Source organism: Amblyomma americanum, chromosome 8, assembly GCF_052857255.1.
Source record: "Amblyomma americanum isolate KBUSLIRL-KWMA chromosome 8, ASM5285725v1, whole genome shotgun sequence".
In the NCBI taxonomy this organism is placed as follows: Eukaryota; Metazoa; Arthropoda; class Arachnida; order Ixodida; family Ixodidae; genus Amblyomma; species Amblyomma americanum.
The window spans coordinates 59,253,545-59,274,853 of record NC_135504.1 but is presented as its reverse complement, the minus strand read 5'-3'; the positions used below and the strand labels follow the sequence as shown (position 1 = coordinate 59,274,853).

At 49.9% G+C, this 21,309-nt stretch overlaps 1 protein-coding gene across 1 annotated transcript in view; it reads right to left on the bottom strand.

Moving 5' to 3' along the window:
- The window catches only part of LOC144101758 (17-beta-hydroxysteroid dehydrogenase type 6-like), a 39,860-nt gene that overhangs the window by 17,948 nt on the left and 603 nt on the right, over positions 1-21,309 (bottom strand). The window lies entirely within an intron of this gene.

The following is a 21,309-nucleotide window of genomic DNA, read 5'->3' as shown; positions in this document are numbered from 1 at the left end:
CGCCTCCCTGGGCATAAGGCATCGCGAAAGCCAGAGGAATACCGCCACGATCAAGGTGCAGGAATGCGCTGTCGCGAGGTTTCCCACCTTTGTGTGCAGACTTAAGCGACGTAGTAGTTTTGGGAAAATCGATGCAATGGAGAGAAAAAAAAAAGTAAGGGCATGACTCAATAGCATTAGTGCCAATATACGCTGAATTGGCCATTCTCTACAATCATAGATCGCTATAAACCCTCATACCACTCCTGGCGCAGTGTTGCAGTGGTTAAGCAATGCGCCACTGCTCTGCGATGGCAGGTGCTGCCACCGGTAGCGACCTCTCGCTACCAGTCATTAATTTAACTGCCAACTGCACATTGTAGGCAGTTTGCTCACAATCCGGTAGGCAGGTTGTGATGACGCCACAAGGTCATGTGACTTAGGTGGCTCACCTGCGGCATAAGGGTATAGGGTGGCCGCGTGGGCCACCCTACCACGCGGCCACCCTACTCCGGTTCATTTTTCGCCCACCTCGCCGACGACTATGACGCCGGACTTTCAGCAGAGCGGGAGCCTTAAGGCTATCGCGTTAAAAGAAACCAATAAAGAAAGCTCAGCGACAGCACGTTGTATCGAATAGCTCTTACTGTGCCAAGGGGAATAGAGCAGGGGGATGAGCCTTAGAGGACTATAGACACATATTTCTCTTGTTTTGAGTTTTTTCTTTTAATGGTTGGCTAGTGGTCAAGAAGGGTGGAAATTCGACCCGGTAAGCTCTAGCGCGACGTAATTAATTACCAGGCAAATTAACGCGGACAGTTTAGTTTCGATATCGAAAAACATGGGCATCCCGTGACGTCAAGTTGATGTACGAGCGTCGCACAAGCGCCCCCTGACGGCAAGGGTGTGGTCACGTGTGCACACAATCCAGTGACGCGCACAAGGACCTTGCGGAGCACTCAGCAAGAACGTCGCGACTCGCGAGATCCACCAGCCTTGTGCGTCACGGCGCTCTGCAACGCGTCATAGGTATCTGCATGACATCGCGTTAATTGTTCTTGTCACAGCGACTGCTCGACGTGGAGATGTCGCTACCGATGGGTTTTGAATTATGTGGTCTCTGTACAGCCTGTGAATAAAAGCAAATTATAATATCTTCTCGGCCGAAGGAAGTGTTACTGTTGCCTCGGGGGCGTCTCTGTATAACCAGGAAGGCCGTCGTATTCGTTTCTGAACTCCGTAAATTCGCGTCTAAAATCTAAGAGCCGCCTCACCCTCTGCCCTCTACTAATGTATCGCGGAATCAGTCCAAGGAAACCATATTATGAGAACGCCCCGTACGACTGTGGTGACGACTGGCACAGCCGACCTCCGGGAAGCATTCGTATCGTGTGCCAGACGCTGCCGCTGCGGTAACAAAGAAGCAATCACCTGATTTTTTGGCATGCGCCCCTACGGCTTTGGGCTGACGATGTCCGCTACGGAGTGTTTGTTCATCATTTGCGTACGTATACCACGCGCAGTTTTCCACACTTGGGGGAGTGGAAAACAAAGTGTATTTTATCCGTCCGTCCGTGCGTGCGTGCGTGCGTGCGTGCGTGCGTGTGTGTGTGCGTGCGTGCGTGCGTGTGTGTGTGCGTGCGTGTGTGTGTGTGTGTGTGTGTGTGTGTGTGTGTGTGTGTGTGTGTGTGTGTGTGTGTGTGTGTGTGTGTGTGTGTGTGTGTGTGTGTGTGTGTGTGTGTGTGTGTGTGTGTGTGTGTGTGTGTGTGTGTGTGTGTGTGTGTGTGTGTGTGTGTGTGTGTGTGTGTGTGTGTGTGTGTGTGTGTGTGTGTGTGTGTGTGTGCGCGTGCGCGCGTGCGTGTGCGTGTGTGTGTGGGGGGAGGGGGCAAGAGAGAGTAGTTGAGAAACAGCTTTAAGGTGTTACTCAGCCGTCTACGTGACCCGCTGTATACGTAGGTAGGTAGGCCTCAAACAATGCTGGCACATACCCAACGCGGAAGAGTGACACAGGCGGTTAATTGCTGCATACAAGAATGTTTTGACCGGAAACGTAGTATAGTAATGGTATGCAGGCTGATAGATTGGAAGACCCAAGCACACGGGCCCTGTTAACTTGGAGGTCGAAGACGGGACAATGGCTTAATGTGCATAATAGTATACAATGTCTGTATTGTTTTACTGTCGTACTGACTGAGAGCGGGAAAAAGAAATTAGAATGGCAGTCGTTGCGTTTCTTGAATGAAATTTTGCACAGCAGAGCGCACACTCCTGTCGCTTCGTCCAAACAAAGAAGCGCCAATGGAAAGAACAACCGCAGAGGCGACAGGCAAACCCAGTTGATGAAATCCGCAAGAGACGCTTCCTCAAATGAGAGAAGCGGCGGAAGAACAGCAGTAAGTGATCTATTGTCTCACGTTCGGCACAAAAAATGGCACAATGGGGAACCGCCAGGCCAGATCTGTGAAGGTAGAAATTTAGAAGGGGAACTCGGCAACGCAAACGCGTGAAAGAAACCTCTGGTCTGCGCGAGCGCAAGTCATTGCTACTCCAAGGATGTAGAAGATGCTGATATTCGGGAAATGATGTAAGAGCCGAGGCAGAAAATTGCTGAAATATCGTGTAGCTGCGAAACCTCACGACAGCTGTATATGCGCAGGTTAGCAGGACAGCAATAATTTGGCCGCAGAGAGAGGCCCTTGCTAAGGAATCTGCTACATCATTTAAGTGAAAGCCCATGTGCCCCGGTACCCAAAGCAACCTTACCGAATTTAAAGAGGCGTAATGCCCGAGACTCAGTGGGTGAGGATAATGAAGAGCAAATAGACAGAAAATTCAACATAACCACGACCTGGGAAACGGTAGTTTCTAATTTTCGTAAGGCTCAGATTACTGCTAATAATTCCGCCAGATAAATAAGGGTGAAGTCAGGAAGACGGAGAGAAAAAGACCAGCCCAGTGAAAGCGAAAAAATTCCCACGCCTGCCTTTTCGCGATCCTGCGAGGCATCGGTAGCAATAAGAACATGAGAGGGAAAGGACCTTAGGTGGTCTTGCAATTAACCCTGAAGAAGAGGAAAGGGCTGCAGCTTTGCATTCGATGGGAAAATGTCATCGAATTCAATCTGGCCAGATGATAGTTGTTATACCTTTGGCGGACATCTGTGAAATGAATGTTTATGGGATCAAGGAGGGACTGCACGAAACATGTCTGCGGAATATGCAAACGACACCAGGCGGCACTAAAAAAGGCTGAAGGTTGACTAAGAAATATTATACTGGAGGCGTGAAGAGGTGAGTCGCACAATTTTAAAAATGTTTGAACTGTTAAAAGGCAAAACCTAGCTGATAAAGATGGGATTCGCGCCTCAGGGTGCAGAACAGCATTGGCGACATAATTTGGAAGCCCCAGACAGAGGCGCAACGCCTCACGCTCAAACAGCACAAGAGGGCGAAGTTTATAGGCAGGATCTCCTGAGAATAAAACAGAGCCGAACTCCAAAATTGGGCGGACGTACATTTTATAAACCATCAGAAGTGTATGCCTTCTCATGCCTGAGCTAGCACTACAAAGCCTACGCAGGATGCCAATGGCCCGAACTCCTTTTGCAGAAACTTGCTCGACGTGTGGCCGCCAGGATAGAGCCGTATATTACTCCGAGATACTTCACCGTCTGAACTTGAGGAATTATGTTATTTTTATTGACCAGGCAGATATTTACAGGAACAGAAACCGGAAATGCTAACAATGCGCATTTCTTCCCATTTAGGGACAGATGAAGTCTTCCTAACCAGTTGTCAAGAACATTGAGGTAATTTTGCAGGGTTCGATAAAGAATGTGAATGTGACCTGCTGATGCAAAAAAATGCAATATCGTCGGCGTGCACACAACTTTTAACATTTTGAATGCATGGAATTGAGCTTAGAAACATGTTAAAAAGAACCGGTGAGAGAACTGATCCTTGCGGTGCACCTCTTGTCTGTTGAAATCTCCTTGAGGAAACACCATTTTGGCAGCAGTAAAATTCTCTATTTTCCAAAAAAGCAGAAATCCAGGCTACAAAATAGCTTGGGAATAGCTGTATAGTTTCTTTTTTGCTCTCGCCCAGTCATCGTCCTCTTATTCTCGGTAAACAACGTGCTGAATTACTTGCTTCACCCTCTAATGCACTGTCACGTACTCTGATGCAGAGTTTGCAAGCGTCAGCAGTTTTCGTTATTACTTGACAAAAAAAGAAGCACCTAATAACGGAATAACGGAAAGTTGGGCATGTTGGTTTGCGTTGTGACATTCCTTGTGTGTGCTACGAGGTTCCGCGTTCGACGGCGCGGCGTAGACGGAGACCCAGATGACAGCGGCATCATCAATTACCCAGCCATGCTCTTTGAGTGACGACCAGAACGAAGGGGTTTAAGCCCAACCGGACCCAACCGGACCCGCCGCCACCGCCGTGGGGAAACGGGCTTTATCCTCCCCAATTGGCGGGCGGTTCCAGGGGCGGCCCTCCCGAGCACATTCCAGGACAAGAGAACTGTCAGCGGGCCAGAGCGCGCCTTACCTTGAGGAGCGAGTGTCAGTTGATGGATGGAGAATGGAGGCCGGTGACCCGCGGGAACTGTCAGCGGGCCAGAGCGCGCCTTACCACAGCCGACGCTATGCGCTACCTCGAAGACAACCTTCTTTCCCTCGGACTCAACACGTGAGGGGGGCGAGACCATAAGTGCGGTGGTATGCTTGTGCGCCCAAGTGAAAGCCCTAGCCCCCCCTCCTTCCCCTCCGGCGTGGGCGTCCTCACCCTAGGGAGTGTGGAGAAGAGGATATAAAAATCGACAAGCAGTACGGAAGAGGACGCTGAGGACGACATCGTTCGCCAAGAGGGCCTTCAGCGCCGAAGCCCGACGGCGTGCAGCTTCTGCCAGCAACCGCTCGAGCCCAACTCCGGAGCCACTCCATCGCCCCCATGAAGTCGTCGGCACGTAAGCTCGGACGCCCCAGCCTCTGATGTATAATCTTAATCATGTGTAATTATTGAATATACCTGTTTGTTTAAACTGAGCCATACGGTGTCTCTTTGCCTCTCCGTCCCGTGTGGACCTGCGCATTATGGGGGTCATCACACTGGTGTCAGGAGTGGGGTCTCAAAAGCAAATGTCCTCTGAATGCTGTGACATTCATGACTTCAAAATTGTAATCAAAAGAGAATCACGGGACTGATTGTGGGACTTTTACCCCCATTTGAGAGGCTTGAGGCACTGGAGGGCTTGAAAAAAAAAATGTCTGTATCTGAGGGAGCTCCCACTCCACAGCCGTCGCTCGGAGCAAGCATGATGGCATTAGGAAGCGTCATTCCGACGTTTACGGGAGATAAGACAGGTGTTCCAATCTGCGATTTCTTTTCCATGCTAGAAGAGATTGGGAAAATGGGGGGATGGTCCGATGCTCAAATGCTGGGAATGGCGAGGTGTAAGATGGCAGGAGCTGCTCATGATTTTGCTTGGCGAGACGAAAAAGTAAAATCCACAAAATCATTTGCGGAATTTAAGAAGCTCGCGTTTGAGCATTTCGACACTGAACCACGTCACGTGCGGGTACAGAGGTTCCGTGACGCCGGACAGATGGTAGGGGAGGACGTGCGAACGTTTGCGTCGCGGCTTCAGCGCTTAGCGCGCGATACGTTAAGCAGGGAGGAGGAAGGAGACCAGCTAAAGAAGAAATACGCGGAGGATCTACTTAAAGAGGAAATGACCGCTTTGTTCGTGGCTGGTCTGCAAGACCCCGTGCGCCGGTTCGTGCTCTCGCGCAAGCCGAGCAATTTCGACCAAGCCGTGGAGGCCGCATTGGATGAGGAACGAAATGAGGCGTTAACGACAGCCGCAGCGAGAGTACGCGTCATAGAGAGAGCGGTGCTCAACCCTGAGGTTGCTCTCTTGACAGAGCGGTTAGATCGCTTAGAAAAGCTGCTATCTCAGCAGGTAGAACGCCAGGTTGAAGCGCGCGCTCAACAGCGCCCATTCGCTGGAAACCGGAGACCGCCACAAAGCTACAGGCGCGGTATGCGAGATTTTGAAGAAATCGTATGCTTCGCTTGCCAGGGTCGCGGACACATCGCCAGGTTCTGCCAAAACGTGCGCCGTGGGGAGCCACAAAGAGAAGCAGGCGAGACACACCCTAAGCAAGCCTACAGCGGGGCTCCAGATACCGAGACAAAAAACTAGTTAGTCCTCCCCAGCCTGAGGAGCGTGGGGAGGGAGCAGTGGATGATGAGGTGGTGGTAGTTTGTGTGGCCGACGAGGCATGCCCTGTTGTGCGTTGCAAGTTAAATGGTTGTTGCATGGAATTGTTGATAGATACGGGGTCAAAGGTGACATTGCTTAAGGAGAGCAGTTTTAACACGCTTCGAAGGAAGGGGGACCGCGAGGTGTTGGAAGCGTCTGGTGGTATGGCAACCCAATTTGTATGCATAACGGGGGATCCTCTTGGCATAAGTGGACTCTACCGGTTACACTTCTCTCTCGGCGGAATTGCATTGGAGCACCCCTGCTACGTATGCCCGGACACGGTGTCTCTGCCAAACGGAGTGTCAGGTATATTAGGGCAGGATTTTTTGAGAAAAGGGAAGGTAGTAGTCTCATTCTCTGAGGAAGAGGTTAATGCGGGCGGATCAAAAGTTCCGTTTTTGAACAGGAGAGGGGCTGAGATTCGCATTACCGATATTGACACCCGTCAAACAGTGGGATCATTGGAGAAGGTATATTCGCGGGTTGCCGTCAAGCTGGTCGATGAGGCGGTCGTCCTTCCTTGGTCGGAGCACATTTTGTACGCGTTTGTGCCTTCATATGTAGAGAGCGGCGCCGTGGGAGTGCTTGAGCCGGTCGACTCTCTCAGCAATGGCCTGAAGGCCGCCGCGTGCCTCGTGACAGTTAATGACGCCCACAGAGTGCCCCTACGGGTGGTTAACTGTAGCCAGCAGCCACTGAGCCTTCCCAAGAACAAAACATTGGCTTTCTTCACCTCTGCGATAGAGAAACGTGAGCCCACCGATACGGTACTCGCAACTGTAGAGCATGCTAGTCCTTCGGCTGCTCCAAAGGTGTCGTTCGATCTTTCTCACGTAAAATCCAGGGAGAGGGAGGCTCTGGCTGGTTTGCTGAACGACTACTCGGAGGTATTCGCCGCGTCCAACCTGGATTTGGGCTGCTGTGGCGTTATAAAGCACAGGATAGAAACCGGCACTTCATCGCCCGTTTAAAAGCGTGCGTACAGGATTCCTTACTCCCAACGTGAGGAGATGGAGCGGCAGGTGCAGGACCTGATTGATCGCGGCATTGTCGAACACTCAAAGTCACCCTGGGGAGCACCAGCACTATTGGTGGAAAAGCCAGATGGCTCGTATCGATTGGTAGTGGACTACCGCAAACTAAATGCCGTAACTCGCATCGATCCATACCCCATCCCCAATATACAGGCGACGCTTTCTCAGCTGGGCTCTGCCAGGTACTTCACGGTAGTGGACATGGCGGCGGGATTCTGGCAGATAGCAATGGATCCGGCAGATGCCGAGAAAACGGCATTCAACACGCCCTCAGGGCACTATGAATGGAAAAGAATGCCGATGGGTCTGGCCAACAGCCCTGCTGTCTGGCAGAGAACCGCTGATGTTATCCTGGCAGGTCTTCTGGGGAGGCTGTGCTTCGTGTATATGGATGACATTATCATATACAGTGACAGTTTTGAGAACCATTTGCGCGATATTGAGCAGGTTTTGGTGCGACTAAGAAGAGCGGGTCTCAAGCTGAAGCCCTCTAAGTGCCAATTCCTCAAAAACGAGGTGAAATACCTCGGGCACGTTGTTTCAGCTGAAGGCGTGCGACCGGACCCTGAGAAACTAAGGTGTGTCTCGGATTTTCCATCCCCGACTAGCGTCCGCCAGGTCCGGCAGTTTCTCGGCCTGATCGGTTACTACCGAAGGCACATAGAGGAGTTCGCCAAGCTCGCTAAGCCGCTCACCGCCTTAACAGCCAAGAATGTCGCCTTTCGCTGGGACGAAAACGCGGAGAATGCTTTTGGGGCCCTGAAAAGGAAGCTAATGAGTGCACCGCTGTTGCGCCACCCGGATTTTAATTTGCCCTTCGTTATGGCCACAGATGCGTCAAAGTTCGCAGTTGGTGCCGTGCTATCTCAGGTTATCGAGGGCAAAGAACATCCCGTTGCTTTTGCTAGCCGACAGCTGAGCCCCACAGAGCAAAAGTACGGAGCTACGGAAAGGGAGTGCCTCGCCGTTGTCTGGGCAGTAAAGCACTTCAGATGCTACCTTTACGGCCGCAAATTCAAGCTAGTCACAGACTGCCATCCTCTGAAATGGGTGATGAGTGTCAGGGACCCTAGCTCGCGACTCGCTAGATGGAATCTACACCTGCAGGAATACTGCTTTGAAGTTGAGCACAAGTCAGGAAAGACGCATCTGAATGCTGATGCACTCAGCCGCACAGCTGCCGTGGCAGCTATAGATGAGTTTGTCCCCGTAGTCGACCCCGCCGAATTACGCACAGAGCAGTGCAAAGATCCTGACCTGAAGCGAATAATCGAAAGCTTAGAGGGCGCACGGTCTCACCCCGAACAGCTAGGTTATTTCATTGGCAAAGACGGCACCCTGTGTCGGCGCACGAGGCCAACCAGGAAAGGGAGACCAGAGAAAACCGCTTGGGAGAGAGTCGTCATACCTCGGTCGTGGACAGAAAGGGTTCTTCGCGCGTTTCACGATGCGCCATGCGCCGGTCATTTTGGCGTAGCGAAGACACGCAGGCGTGTGGAGCGTTTGTACTTTTGGAGTGGCATGCGACAGGATGTTAGAGACTACTGTGCGAAGTGTCATTCCTGTCTCGAAAGAAAAACACCCAAGGGACGAAGACCAGCTCCAATTCAGCCGTTCCCTGAGGTTTCGGTTCCCTTCGAGCGGACAGGTATGGACATAATGGGCCCATTGCCCACGACCACTTCCGGAAACAAGTACATTTTAGTATTTGTCGATCACCTTTCAAAATACGCGGAAGCGGTAGCACTCCCAGATCAGAAGGCAGACACGGTTGCAAGAGCATTTGTCGAACAGATCGTGCTCCGACATGGACCCCCGAGGCAACTCTTGACAGATCGGGGAACGAACTTCGTGTCGCAGCTAATGAGGAGAGTTTGCGAGCTGCTTAAGATCGCTAAGAAGCAGACAACACCGTACCATCCGGCTTGCAACGGCGCGGTGGAGCGACTGAACCAAACCGTGGCCGGGTTCCTGTCGCATTTTGTTTCGCGCGACCAGCGGGACTGGGACTTGTGGCTCCCGTATGCAATGTTTGCCTACAATTCCGCAGCACACGAGAGCACGGGCGAATCGCCATTCTTTCTTCTCTACGGCCGAGACCCGGACCAGCCTAGTGAAGCGCCAGAGGGCCCCCGTCGTGTCCCATACGCTTCACTGGACGACTATAAGGTGGAGCTAGAATCGCGCTTGCAAGTGGCGAGGGACATCGCAAAGGAGGCCTTAAAGAAAGCGGCGAAGCGCAGGAAGGAGGTGCACGATCGCAGTGCTAGAGACGCGCCGTTTAATGTGGGGGACAGCGTGTACATTGAAAACTGCCAAAGGCAGATTGGGCTAGCTCATAAGTTCCAGACGAAGTGGAGAGGACCGTGCGAGGTTGTCGAGAAGCTTTCTCCGGTAAACTTCAGAGTCCGAGACGTGAACCGGCGCTTGATAAGGATACACGCAAATCGCCTCAAGTCGGCACCGGTTCAGTATTCACGAAATGAGGAAAGGGAAAGCGCGGATTTTGATGGGGACAGAAGTGAAGCGGAGCGCGCAGATAGTTCGCAAGAAACGCCCTCTCCTGCATTTGTTCGGCAGGCGCCAGAGGTGACGGCCGGAATGCCAGCGGATTTACTTCATGCATTGCTAGAAGAAGAAGCGCGCAAGGTTGCCGCGCAGATAACGCCAGGAGAGGCTCCTGCCACGAGCCCTCGCGAGTCCCAAAGCAGACAAAGGGTTACAGACTTACTTAGTATGACTCATGAAGGCCGATATCCGCTGCGAAATCGGAAAGCTAAGTCGGACTAATGGCGTAAACAGAGCGGAGTTGTGAACTGGTTAGAATTGTGTAATGCCGCAGCTCATAACATTGCTATGTGCTTATGTGTTAAGATATCGGAGTTGGTAGTTAAACCTTTCTGTCATTAAGTAACACCTTCACAGGAGAGCATGCGGAGCGCATGCAGAACCTGCCCTACTTCCTTTCGTTATCTATATTTTTGTTTGTGCCGTGATCGTGCTAGAAGTGGGAGCTCCTTTGTAACTGTGGTAAATTTATTTCGTCCAGTTTGGACTAGAAAGGAGAGGCTTGGGTGCTGAGTTTCATGAATATCTGTAAAAGAAGATCAGTGCTGCCCCTGGAGACGCCAGTTATGACAGCGGAGGCATATGGTGTTGTGCAGTGCTGTTGAGTGCAGCGAAAAGTGTTTTGTCGGACGCACTATGCGAGGCGATTCAGAAAGACAAGGGGAGCTGCGTGGACTCAAATGTTCGGAGAACATTCTTCTGGAGGGTGAGCGAGTGTGACATTCCTTGTGTGTGCTACGAGGTTCCGCGTTCGACGGCGCGGCGTAGACGGAGACCCAGATGACAGCGGCATCATCAATTACCCAGCCATGCTCTTTGAGTGACGACCAGAACGAAGGGGTTTAAGCCCAACCGGACCCAACCGGACCCGCCGCCACCGCCGCGGGGAAACGGGCTTTATCCTCCCCAATTGGCGTGGCGGTTCCAGGGGCGGCCCTCCCGAGCACATTCCAGGACAAGGGAACTGTCAGCGGGCCAGAGCGCGCCTTACCTTGAGGAGCGAGTGTCAGTTGATGGATGGAGAATGGAGGCCGGTGACCCGCGGGAACTGTCAGCGGGCCAGAGCGCGCCTTACCACAGCCGACGCTATGCGCTACCTCGAAGACAACCTTCTTTCCCTCGGACTCAACACGTGAGGGGGGCGAGACCATAAGTGCGGTGGTATGCTTGTGCGCCCAAGTGAAAGCCCTAGCCCCCCCTCCTTCCCCTCCGGCGTGGGCGTCCTCACCCTAGGGAGTGTGGAGAAGAGGATATAAAAATCGACAAGCAGTACGGAAGAGGACGCTGAGGACGACATCGTTCGCCAAGAGGGCCTTCAGCGCCGAAGCCCGACGGCGTGCAGCTTCTGCCAGCAACCGCTCGAGCCCAACTCCGGAGCCACTCCATCGCCCCCATGAAGTTGTCGGCACGTAAGCTCGGACGCCCCAGCCTCTGATGTATAATCTTAATCATGTGTAATTATTGAATATACCTGTTTGTTTAAACTGAGCCATACGGTGTCTCTTTGCCTCTCCGTCCCGTGTGGACCTGCGCATTATGGGGCTCATCACAGCGTTATCCATTGTGAACACTGTGAAAAAGACGAAGACAGAAGAAGTATGACAACATGAGCGCTGAGTTCAGTTGGCGATTTATTAAGAACACGCACATTTGTACCTTTTGCAGCCAAAAAAAGAAAAAGAAAGCAACACTGCCTCGTTGGAAACTCAATTCTCGTTTTGCTGTGCTTGTTCTCTCTCCGTGTTTTCCGCGCTGTTTACAATGAATGCCTAATAACAATAGTATTACGCGAAATTCATTTCGTACGGTACTTTTCAAAGCAAATTTATTGTAGCTATAATATGCCGGCGAAAATTTCAAAATTTCTCCGGATCCCCTGCTCTTCCAGATTACGCATATATCTTGAACTTATTGTGCCGCATAATTTCTCCCGAACTATATCGTTTTTGAAAGATGAGAAATGTAGTTAGCTTTCTCATTTCAGTTATGGGGCAGTGTTAGTTTACTCATTGCGTCTTCCAGTCTTTTTTTCTTCCGACCTCTGCAAGCAAGAGGTCAATAAAAAGGTGGACACTTTTCCATTGACATTCTACGCTGCCTCAACATTCGACCAACGCAAGCCCTTCCTGGTCTCAACATGAATTCAAGACAGCATGTTGAGTCCGCTCAGAAAGGCTCCAACACGACCTCAAAGAGCATTTTTGTAAGGGGTACTTTCACTCACCCTTTCCCTTACCTAGGCATTACACATCTAAAGGCCAATATAGGCAATACTGATCGGCGGACAACAAACACCATTTGACGGAACTATCTGGGCAAGATATACGATCATCGAGTAAAAGGAAAAAATAACAGAAAAAGAGGCAACAAGACCATCTACCCAGTTCTATTCACCGCATTAATGCCGTCTCCAATCAGCCGACTCGCAGACAAACAGGGCGCAGGAGTCCACGATCGCTAAGCTCAGAAATAATACACTGAAAGGGAAGATTCTCACGACGCGTAATCGATATTCAAACCGGACTGCGAGCATCGAAGCAAGGCTGTCCTTGAGCGCAGCCGTCCTTCGGCCGTGGATTGTGATCCGCTCAGCGACCCCCCTTTCCTTCTGTTTTCTACTTTGAGCGCCGTGACCACTGCGGCTCACTGACGTCATAAGGTTCTCCTTCAAATCCGACGACGACCAGCCTCGTGTTATCGCTATCGCCGCGTCGCTGGTCGGTGTTTCGTGAAATGATTCTGGGTGTCTTGGGAACTAAGACGGCATCATAAGTCCGCCAGTGCACCCACTAAATTATACCAGGGCACATATCACTTCTGTTAGAGCGCAACAAATTACAAAAAAGCGAGGCCTGAACCCAACCTAACCTAACCCAACATAACTGTCATAATCATAAGCGCAATTAAGTTCCCTGCAAGACAACGGCCTCTCCAACTGATATTAACAAGCCCGACCGCAGCCAGCATATTTCCCTTCCTCACATTCTGGCACCCCGGCTACGGTTCCTTTATCTTTGAATCGACTTTTACAACACCGACACATGATTTGTTATCTGTTGTCGGCATTGCATGACCTCGCCAGATCCATTTCGTTCTCTTGTTTCAGCAAAAGGCTATCAGTAACTGTAGCTTGTTCTCTGATATAAACTGATCCTTCACTGTTGACACTGCCGTTCACGTTTCCAGCGCAAATAAGAAAAACACACGGACAGAGGGAGAACGTATGGAACCACGGACGCCGCACTTCAACTTGAAGTCCGTTCAGCTCGAGATGAAGTCCGGCATTCGTAGTGTCTAATCACCTGTGTCTGATCTCCTGTGTCTAATCTCCTGTGTCTAATCTCTTTGTCGTCCCTTCGGTAATACAGTTTGCGCGCCTCTATGGTAAGATGTCTAATCTCCTTCTGTCTGTGTGTGTTTTGTTTGTCTGTTGGTTTGTTTGCTTGTTTTTGCGCTGAGGACATGAATCACCAAACAGCCCAGCTGTCTACGCTTAGTGGCATCCTTCACTGTTAGTGCTTCCGCTGTCATTTTCCTTTCCACAGCCGGCTGCACTGTCCTTAACCTTGCCCTATACGCAACCTGCAATCAAGTTTTCCCTGTCGATCGCAGCAGTGCAACCAACAGCCTATCGAGAGGAGCGATATTTGTTTAGGCACACGCATAGTAGAGTCACTCACTTTCCTGGACGTACGGACGGATGGATGGATGGACGGATGGACGGATGGATGGATGGATGGATGGATGGATGGATGGATGGATGGATGGATGGACGGACGGACGGACGGACGGACGGACGGACGGACGGACGGACGGACGGACGGACGGACGGACGGACGGATGGATGGATGGATGGATGGATGGATGGATGGATGGATGGATGGATGGATGGATGGAGCATCCTTTTTGAAAGGGGGAGATGGCAGTTGCCACCATGCTGAGTTCTTTCTTCATTTAATTTTGTTTAATTGTATTTTAAGTTATTAAAATTCGCCATTTTCGTTCAAATACGTCTCCCTGCACTTTTAACCTCATGTTACCTCTCTGCTTTTGAGCCACCAATCTGCCAATCGCTTTTCGCTAATTTCCACCGCAGATTTAATTACATGAATATTGTTATCTCTAAACCCTAAGGCCTCAGGAAGAGTGACTGTGCCTGCATCGACATCGCGATGGATACCATCACAGTTTAGTATGAAGTGTTCTATTGTTTCTAAAGATTTACCACACACAGCACATGTGTCATCTTCTTCTTTAAATTTCTTTTTGTAGCTGCGCGTTCTAAGACACCCTGGCCTAGCTTCAAAGAGTAGGGCACCGCCTCTTGAGTTATCATAAAACACTTCCTTCCTGATCTGCCTTTTTCAGTATCGATACGGTTCTACACTATGCTTCTTTTCCGTTGAATCTATCCAGTCTTTACTTTTCGCGTTTTAACCTGTTGTTCAATGCCCTTTCCTTCTCTGTCCTTGTGTCTGCCATGCTTACTGGTTAGCTTCCTAGTTCTTTTCCGCCACTTTGAGTCGACGCGCTTTCTGTATAGGTATTTAAATAGCTTAGTTGCCCACCTGTTATCGTCCAATTTCCTGAGGCGTTTTTATAATATTTTACTCTGAGCTTGCCCCTTAGTGCTTCTCCGCGCCACCTGCCGGCGCATATAGGCACTAGCTTCTGCGCTCTGTTGAAGCTAAAGACTTTCTTAATAGTACCTAAAGAGAAAGGAGGCGGCGCTGCACATCATCCGCCATGACTGAACAGTCATTACCAGGACTAATCTACGCGGATGATACACTGCTAATAGCTGGCAACAAGGAAGATTTGCAGAGGTTGATTGACATATGCGGTACAGAGGGAGATAGATTACGTTTCGAGTTTAGTAAGGGAAAATATGCCTCATAGGATTCAGGAGGTCATGGTAGAGGTAATGGATAAGTACAAATAAGGGTGCTGAGTATCTGACGAAGCATTAAAAATATGTAATGACTAAAGGTAGCATGAATGCAGCTGTGATGAATAATAAGCAATTTGGAATTAGAATAGGTACGAAGTGGTAAGAGGGATCTGGAAAGGGGTGATGGTTCCTAGTCTGAATTCCGGCAATGCGGTCCTTTGCACGAGACCAGAGGTTCAAGCGAGGTTAGAAATCAAGCAACGCGGCTTAGGGAGGGTTGCTTTGGGAGCACATGGCAATGCACCATATCTGAGGGTACAAGGTGATAAGGGACGGGCGTCGTTCGAAAGCAGATAAGCTCGCAGTAAGATAGCATTTGAGGACCCATTGAGAGAAATGGGGGGAAAGTAGCGGGCTAGGAAAGTTTTCGGTTATTTATTACATGAGTAACGCCGACACGAAATGGAGAAAGCGGACTTGAAAATTGACAAGGAAATATCTGGGCAGCAGTTGGGGGGGGGGGGGGGGGGGGGGTAAATCAGGAATTATCGGTTAAAAAAATTGGTAAAAAAACAGAGATAGCTCTGTGGAAGACGAAATAGTGACGAAATCGGATAGTGACGGATAGTTACGAAATCGGCACTGGGAACATGCAAAATGTTAAAGCAGGAAATTGCCAAAGAAAATATCTACGATAATTGTAGGGGAAGCTGTTTGTTGTTCGAGGCCAGGATGGGAGCATTGCGAACTACGGCATATCGAGTCAGGTACCACGAAATAGACACGTTGCGCGTTGCGTGCGGAGAGGAGGAGGGAACGGCTGAACACTTGATATTTTTCTGTAAAGGACTTCACCCTACAGTTCAAAGCAGCGGGGCTGACTTATTCAAAGCATTGGGTTTCAAGGACAGTAAAGGAAAAGAAAAAGATATTAGGTGGGTGAAATAACCAAGCGAAGGTTATCTGATTTGTGGCTAAAATCAAGACAAGAGTAAAACTTCACGAGTCGAGGCTAGGTGGCTTGAGCCACCGCCCGATTTAAAGGGTTCAGCCGTATCCATCCAGCCATCAATCCGTGGAGAGGGGCAGGAAGGCTAGAAGACATACAGGGAGAAAAAAAAAACTTGGGAGGGAGCGTCCGGCGATAAACTCAAAGCCTAGTCATAAAAAGTAAAAACGAGAGAGTCGGACCCCACGTGACCAAACCACGTGATAGCGTGCGGTGATATCTATCTGCGCTGCGGATCAGTGTGACAAACTGATTGCAGACCAAACCCTTTGCTGCTGGCGCCCGCGCCATGGGCCGCGCACGCTGTCGCGTTAATAAATAAGTGCGCAAACTGTCATGACTTACATGCGAAAGCATTTCTTGGTTCCTGACTGGCTTCACCGGAAGCTGTGGACAGGCGCTGTGGACGGAAGTTGTGTCCACACGAACTGAATAGGAGTGCAGTCGTAGCGCCATCATGCGTCCCGCACTGAAACCCTCCTTCGCAATGTACGCGCAGGTTCATCAGATGGCGCACTCGTAGGCGAGATGGTGGAAGCATATGAGGGAGGATGGACCCCCATTAAGACAAATTGTTTCGCATCACTGCACCTAAACAGACTTCAGTATACCTTGAAATTTCCTCTCATTTTTTTTTTTTACCACCGAGGCTGCCCATTTCCTCTCTACTTCCTCGCAGCCCCTTCTTCACTGGGTCCTCACACAGACGATAAATGGGCCAAGGTGGCAACAATCAACAACCGCCGTTGCATCACCGGAACGAGTAAAAGGGCTGGCGCAACAAACACCGCTCAGAGATGGCAAATGTAATGATTCCTCCGGCCACCTTACTCCTTCCTCGTCACGGGCGCGAACAGCTCCGTACATCGAGTACTTATTTCCTCATCCGTTGGCGCCGCCACGCGTTCAAGGCCGCACGAGTCAGCTACAACGTGGCCGCGCAGGTTTCATAACAAGCCCGATCTGTCGTGTGCGCGGCAAAAATAGACGAGCGTTCGTCGTGCGTAGCCAACAAGCTTTCAGAGATTAAGTCTGTCTCGAAGCATTAGCTCTAAAGATTTCCCTCATCTTGGTTACCAGCCAAGTCACGGACACACTACAACAGACCAAAGACCTCCCTCATAAACCTTAAGTGAAACTTGTCCAGCGTCCCTCAGCGACTCTCTGTCACCCCTTGCTATGTTTGCCTTCACATCAATTCTGTTGCTTCACACGAACGTAATTGTGTGCTTCGGCGAAAGGCTGAGGCTGAAATGGGCAAGCAAACAAGTGTCGCTTCATCACTATGCGACTCCGCAGATGCACTATTCATACGTACACCCACACCTTCATATTCATCATCAGCCTGACTATACGCCCACTGCAGGCAAAGGCCTCTCCCATGTCTCTCCAATTAACCCTGTCCTTTGCCAGCTGCATCCACCTTTTGCCTGCAAACTTCTCAACCCCATCCGCCCACCTAACTTTCTGCCGCCCCCTGCTACGCTTGCCTTCTCTTGGAATCCACTCCGTTACCCTTAAGGACCAGTGGTTATCTTACTTTCGCATTACATGTCCTGCCTATGTTTTCCTCTTGATTTCAACTATAGGATGTCATTAACCCGCGTTTGTTCGCTCACCCACTCTGCCCGCTTCCGGTCTCTTAACGTTACACCTATCATTTTTCTTTCCATGGCTCGCTGGGTTGTCCATAACTTAAGCTGAACCATTTTAGTTAGCCTCCACGTTTCTGCCCAATAGGTGAGTAGCGGTAAGATATTTTCTCTTGAGGAATATCATCAATGACAATTTGCCGATACCCACATCAGTGGATGCCTTTTATGCGCTGCTCAGAGCACGCAGGGGACGATAAACAGTGAGTTTCAACAAGAAAATAAGTCGAAATGGTTTCGCACCGACCGTTTCGCACGGAGAAAACTTTTTCCGATAAAAGGTGAATGGGACAACCGCATACTCGGCGCGTTCTTACGACGGCCAGACAAAGTCGTGTCCAGGCGGGCCAAAGCTACAGGGCCTGTTAGATTATTCACAGTATCAGCTGCCAAAAGCAGGCTGCCCCCCTCCCCATCCATACCGTGATCGTCGTTTGCATGAAATGACGTCACTGCACAGCAGCGCCACCCGACCAACTGACATTTGTACATGGCCGAAGAGTCACGTCACCCACTTAAATGCTCGCATGACCATATGACCACAGTCTACGACCCATTTAACTGTCGTCGTTAGGGCTAAATAAACCAGCAGCTGAAGCCCTGAATGTATTTTCTTCTCCCTTTCTCTAACCCGCCGCGGTGGCTCAGTGGTTAGGGCGCTCGACTACTGATCCGGAGTTCCCGGGTTCGAACCCGACCGCGGCGGCTGTTTTTATGGAGGAAAAACGCTAAGGCGCCCGTGTGCTGTGCGATGTCAGTGCACGTTAAAGATCCCCAGGTGGTCGAAATTATTCCGGAGCCCTCCACTACGGCACCTCTTCTTCCTTTCTTCTTTCACTCCCTCCTTTATCCCTTTTCTTACGGCGCGGTTCAGGTGTCCAACGATATATCAGACAGATACTGCGCCATTTCCTTCCCCCCCAAAAAAACAATTATTATTATTATCCCTTTCTCTCTTCCACATGCCACTCAAGCACACGGCTGGAGCTCAAACTCGTGTCATAATGCGTGAAAGACACTTCAACTTTATCGAGCCAAAGATGGCAACCAAGTGGCTGTCACTGGCAACGAAGGGACAGCAGCTAAGCGGTGCCAGGTAACGGTACAGCACGTAAGCTCAGAACTGTTGGGTGTTTCATCCTAAGAAAGGATAACAAACTACGTGAGTTCGTCATGCATCACGTATAATTCCTACTGTACAAAAAAAATGCTGCGGCAGAATGTAATTAATCGGCGCAGGGCATCCAAGCAACTCTGGGTGCTTGCCACATAGGTTATTCTATAACACAGAACCCTCACTGTAACAAAAACCCGGGGCCTTGCACGAAATATCCTGATTGGCTGGTGATTACAGTAATTGGAATTCACCATTGGAATTCACCATTAGAGTCACTGATCAACATTCAGCTACTGACCACACTTGCCTTTCATTCTTTACAAACTGCATCGAAATTATAAATTCCCCGCACGAAGCGGCTGACGTCTGTGCCACAGGTATTGCATCGAGCTCCTCCCGCTGTGAATAACAATTTGTTGCCGCGATAATGGCCCGAGAATAACTCCACTTTTGGTATTTCAAGTTGGATAAATAGAAAATAAAGTATTCGAGGCACCCCAACGAGAGCAGGTGTGAGCGGGGGCTTCTGTAAAGGAATACACTTCAGTCACAGCCAAAGCGGCCGTGAACTTGCGCTGATGTATACGCACCAACTATACTGCATGGAAATGTCCTGAAAGCGGGAAAAAAGGCTTAAGGAAGGTCTTATAACCTCTATGCCGTCCACCCATAATTTTGCCGAAAAAACACACCAAACGATAAGATCCCCGTTCAAAACATCTTATCCTCAAAAAAAAAAAAAAAACTGACAAAATAAGCACACCCAACATAATCTGTTCGGGGTGCATTAAAATATTTTAATTTATTTCACTGAGCCTTCGCGATGCGATGCGCTGATGCGATTTTGTTGTACACCATCAGAATCCACCCCACAGGCGTCGAATATCAATCGCGCCCGCCGGGGACGATCCGGAATTTTGTTTACAAGTACAAGCTTTCGGATTTCAGTGTCGGCCGCTGTGGGCATGCATGGGTGGAAGCGAAGTGTGAAGAAATACTTGTTACCCTTCGCGGCCGCTCAGTGGACATGCGCGTTGGGCTGCTGAATCTAAGGTCGCGGATTTAAATCTTGTCCGCCCGTGTACTCACATTACGGAGTATGTCAGAAGACCTCACGTGGCAGAAATTATAAAAGCCAAGACCTCCACTAGAGCACTACGGACTGCCCAGAGTGTTGCTTTGGCACGTGTAGCTCAATCAATCGATCGATCAATCAATCAATCAATCAATCAATCAACGAATGCATCGATCGACCAAACCATCCATCCGGTATATTGGTGTGCTTTGCAGTACCAAAACTAGTCGAAATAACGCAGACTGTTTCATTGGAGTATAGCCTATCTCCCAACCTTAGTGTATAGCTTTGGAAAGTGAAGTCTGCTGCATTTACTTCTGTTTTGTGTGCCATTTCAACATTTGAAATGTCACCGTTTCAAAAGCGCTCACGAGGGACGCGGTTAGGCTTACGTGGCGTGCGCGCCTTCATTGGGAAGGAATTGTTCTTTGCTTTTTCCATTGCACAATGTTCGTTTTTGTGACAGCGCGTCTGCACACGTGTCGGGACAAAGAAAGGCAAACAAAAGGGCCTAGGCCTCGGGCCTAGGGCGCCTCTTTCTTTCTATCTTCCTTCCTTCATTCCCTCCTCCATTCCTATCCCAATCACGTGGCTGAGGTGTCCACCGAGGAACGAGCATACCCGACAGCTCTGGACAAATCATTTTCGAAAGAGAAAAAGTTTATGAGCGCATTTTTTTTTTGTATACTGTAAGAATTCACTATAACGGTCAATATATTCTTAAATCTCCTTCGGCAGGCTTGCACTTTTTTGCTGTTAACGTTTTTGCTCTCCTCAAAAGCGTTCCCCGTTGCTTTTCTATGGCAGTCTCAACTGCTCCTTGCGAGCAATGGAAACATTATAAAAAAAAAAAAAGATTTTGCTACATATGGGAACATTGGAACATTACCTTCAATATTTATATGCCAGCATTTCTAACAGTTCTCCAATTTTTGAAAATTTTTGTACAAGAATGTCGGACAGGGACACTTATTGCGCCTGTCATTTCCTCCAAACCCATTTCCTTATTTTTTTTCTTGTCTCATAATATTAGTCCTGGACAGCAAGCAGTCCTCCCCAACCACTCTTCTTATTTTGTGCTGACTCAACTTACATAAGAGGCACCTTCCTCGGCGGCATAGTGTTTTCAGTACACAGCCACGCACTCAAACGCCCTTTGTGTTAGGCTCCATCGTACGGGTAATGACGCTGGCATGATTTTAACGGCCGTTGAGCCCAGCGCAAGCACTCAGTCCCGCGCCAGTGCCCAGGTAGTTATCCTCTCTCTCGCAGCATTACTCCGAGAAGCACTGAGCGATCCTCCTAATCGAAGCCTAGTTCTTTTCCTGTTGCAAGCCGACTCGAGGAGCTCTGTATCTTTCTTCCTGTTCATCATCATTCCCATGAGTTTTATCTTCACCAGCCGAGGCTGCCCAGTGTCTTTGGCATTCGGCTGCAGAGGCCAAGGTCACGAGATCGAATCCCGACCGATGCGGCCACGTTCGGATGCAGGCAAAATTCACAACACACCCGTGTGCGGTTCGACGTCAGCGGATGCTGAAGAACCCCAAGTGGTCGAAATTAATCCGGAGGCCTTTACAACGGCGGCTCTCGTGCAAAAGCGCTCCTATAAGACGTCAAGGTCTCTACATACTATGCCATCTTTATCGTCTTTTCTGCCTAACTGGCTAATATAGTACTCTGCCATTGCTACGGCGGATTGAACACC